Here is a 4,256-nt window from a genome sequence, read left to right on the forward strand (position 1 = left end):
CTGGAAGTCTGCTTAATTCTTGAGTATATTCATGTTCATCCAACACAAGCCAATCTTGACTTGTATCAAGAGAGCACAGCAGGTTAAAGATGTGCGCTTCTCCATGTTGTGGAAACAATAGCAGCTTAGGACAACCACTGAGATCACAAAAACCGAAAGTAAAGCACTCTTGATGGCTGTTGATTGTTGAACTGCCGAGGTGTAGTGCTTGTGGGAATTTACATGACTTCTGATGACACTGATTAGAGCTGATTTCCTAAAGAAAAGCTATTTCCCATCAATAGCACAGTAATGAATCATGCCCAATGTTGATCTCTGTTTCTCTGGCCGTTGCAGTACATGACTTTGAAACACTCCTACTGTGCTAACACTTCAAATGTTACAGAAAATGCTGCTCAAATTTTCCAATGAAATTAAAAGAGTAAACATATGAAAAACTGTATGGACTTAACCTTTGTAGAGGATACAGGTTCCTGAAGCACCCTGATAAATGTTTCTCTGTGGTATAAAATGCATGCAGTGAAGGACTGATGACATAATTATCAGCACGATGGCAGCTTTGGAAGAAATACACACCATTACAGGGGATTAAAAAAGTGCAAGTAGTACTTGTTGTGTCACATACTTTGATCTGAGCTCTTAACCCACTGGAGAGGTGATCTCTGGTAATCTACAGGATTAACAGAGGTGAAGAATATCCGGGTAAGTAATGAGATTAATTAGACTATCTGGGTAAGATTCTGCTTATTTTTTAACAATCTGACAGCAATGTTTTGTTTTTGTTTTTGTTTTTTTTTAAGCAGGAGACTGTATAAAAGACATTCTCTAAGTTATCTTTTATTAAAAGCAGTATTTTATCTCAAAACCTGAAGTTGTTCTGGTAAGGTATTGCAAACACAAGGCTTTTAGCCCTCTGAGAAGCAGCGTAGTTTCCATCTTTCACTACTCTTGGGTATTTGGTCAGTGAAGGAAAACTTTTTGCTATTTCTGAAGTTTAACAGAGCTCTGGAGATCAGTACAGTGGGACATGTTAGTTCAAAAAGTGCTCACGCTTCAGCCAGCACCATCCATTTCTGTATACCAACAGCTGATGACAGGCCATCAAGAGGATTAAGGCTTAGAATATTTTTCACCACCTTGCTTTTGGTTGTTTTTTTTTCTGTTATCTGAAGTGTTTAGCAAATTAAGTCCTATATGTTTGAAAAGTTTTTCTTATTGTTTCTCGTGATCCCTTTAGGATCACAGAATCACAGGATAGTTAAAAATGGAGGGGATCTCCACTGGAAATAAGTCTGACTGGAAATAAGTCATTAAGTCATTATGACATTGATAAAACATGCATCTATAGTTTTGATTTTAACCATCCTTATTTGAGTGATAATCTAAAATGGGTGACTGGGATCCAGAGATGGCTCTTTCCTCCCAATCTGTCTATAAAAACCCAAAACATTTAATTACACTTAATATGTGTATTGAATATTCCTAGACAAAGAGGAATGCACATTGCACAACCTTCTTTTTCCTCCTCAGCGGTATCTCAAGTAAGATTCATGAGCACCTGGTTTTCCCTGCATATGGAAACAAATGAAGCCTGAAACCTCCTCAGAGCCAAATGAAAAAATTAAAATGTACTTGGTTCTATCCAAATAACAAGACTTATGAAAATGAAATTAATCATCTTTTATGTATACTCATGATACACAGGTCTTTCACAGTATACAGGTTTAATTTTGGAAACAGAAGTCAGTGTTCATCCTTAAGTAACTAATGCTTAGGTAAATGTCTGATCAGCAAACACTGCAAAGAGTGACCCTTCAAGTCACCTGGTGGAAAAAATTGTACCAGTAGCATATGCCCTCACTGTGGACATCAGATTATTTACCTTGTTATAGAACAATTCCAGGTAGGATGTTTTCTGGTTATTTATTAGCTGGGGTAGAAATACTTATGCCAATACAAGCATAGTGGTTCTGATTAAAGAAGTAGACTTGCAGTGCGGGTAAATAATAAACTTAATCCTTAAATTGTAAGATTGGCATATTTGATCCCACAGTAGCTGATAGACAGTCTTCCTTTTTAAAATAAATTCTCAGTATAGATATTACATTAGAATTAAGGAAAACAGAGTTGTTGTTATTGTTATTAAACATTCATATTGTATAGCTTCACTTATGTAAGCCTGCATACATATTGTATAGCTTCACTTATGTAAGCCTGCATTCAGTCTGTTGTGACATGAGATGGAACCCTGCCAGAGTAATTATTCCTATTTATTGAGTAGCAGACTAGTTATAAGAAAAAAACATCAATACGAATGGCTGGAACACAAGTTCAGCCTGGCCCTGAACAAGTCTTAATAAAGCAAAGGCGTTTTTCATCTTTTTTTTTTTTTTTTTTAAGCAAAACAAATTTATTTCTGCAGCAACACTCTCTTGTTTAACAACATCCAGATAACACATAGTTGTCTTAGAAAAAGTGTGGGCCTTTAATGCAGCAAATTCAAATGAAAAGTGCTAAGCCCTAGGTGTCTGCATTGCCCTGATGATTTTATTTAGATATCACATACATTATTTTCTTCAGCCTTAGACTTTGTGCTATTTAGAACCATACATGTAATTGATTTTGAGTTTTGTCTGCCAAACTCAGAAAGAAAATAAAATTAAATCTACAGACTGTCCCTTGTTTACCACACCAAAAGTGAAGAAAAGAAAAAAAATCTCAAAATTCACTAGAGATAAAAAAGAATTCACAATCTGCTGATATATTCTGCTGATACATTCTGCTGAAATTTTGATCATTCTTTTACAGATAAGATGAATTCTTGAGGAAGCTAATAATTTTAAATGGACATATATTAAATAATATGCATCTGAATAAAAATATCCTTCTAAAGAAAAAAAATCTGAGTCAGAGACCTAACATGTAAAATTCCTGCCTGATTTTTTTTTTGTTCTTATAGGCAAAGAGAAATAAGTTTTAGCAGAACATATCTGTAATCTTATTGTAGAATGTTTATACTGGTACACAACATTGCATTTATAAGTGGTTTCTCTTTTTTTTTAATGGAAAAAAATATAAAAGAAATCACAGCCATTCATCCTGTTCCTCATGCATGTGAGTTTGTTTTTTTTTTAGGCGGGTGGGGAGCACCCCTTTTCAAATTAACAAATTTGAACAATAACCTATGACATATGAGGATATTATTGGTGTTTACAAAAAAAAATGATTGAAAAATAATAGCTGAAGAGTAAAGCTGGAAGATGTATTTTGATTAGTAATTGTCTGTCACTCCTAATGGCCTCTTTCAGAAGAGTTTTCTATTATAATTCTTCAAATAAATTTGCTATACAGGTAGATTTCTTTATTCGTATTTTGCTTAGCTCTGTATGGTGTTCTTTCTATTAATCCTCCAGAAGTCAAATTATGTTATACTGAGTTTGACCCATCAGATTCCAGCTCATGAAGTAGTTTAATTTTCACTGAATTAAGACACATCCTCTTGTGGAATAGCAGAAGATCTCTTATAAAATTTTATAAACTAAAGTCTAGCCATAGTTGAAGTTAATCCTGTAATAGTAAGGGAGAAAAAAATTCTCAGCTCATAAGAGAATACTTTACATTTCTTGCTTATGAGTTGACTTTTAAGGACAGAATGGTTATTCACAGTATTTACGTAAATTAGATAAATAAGAAGGCTTGCAGTTCCAAGCAATTCTTCCAACTGAAATAAATGCATAGAAACACAAGCTGTAACTACAATGTATTTGCATTGCAGATTAGCGAGCAGATATGTATATTCTTCTTCCAAGAGCCAAGTACTGACAGCTTGAGACATCAATACATTGTGAGGGTAGCTATAACATTTAAAGTTTAACAATCAGGATTTAAAGTTGAATCACACTTTCTTGATTTATTATATTGATCAACATTTGTAAGTACACAGGCAGAACTGCAAATAACTTTGATTTTAATTACTTTATTCAAAAATAATAAATAACCTCCTTAGTCTTGAAGGTAACACTGCATTCATTTTGCACTATATTGTTGATAGCTCTTGCTAATGGAATTCTTTCCCACGGATTGGAACAGGTTGATGACAGGCTGAAGTCATCAGTCCATAATAAAATGTACATCTTTCTAAACCCTTCAGAGAAACATCAGCCTACTGAGACTAGAATCATAGAATCATAGAATCATAGAATGGTTAGGGTTGGAAGGGACCTTCAAAGGTCATCTAGTCCAACCCCCCTGCAAGG

This window comes from Chlamydotis macqueenii, chromosome Z (genome assembly GCF_036417535.1).
Source record: "Chlamydotis macqueenii isolate bChlMac1 chromosome Z, bChlMac1.mat, whole genome shotgun sequence".
NCBI lineage: Eukaryota > Metazoa > Chordata > Aves > Otidiformes > Otididae > Chlamydotis > Chlamydotis macqueenii.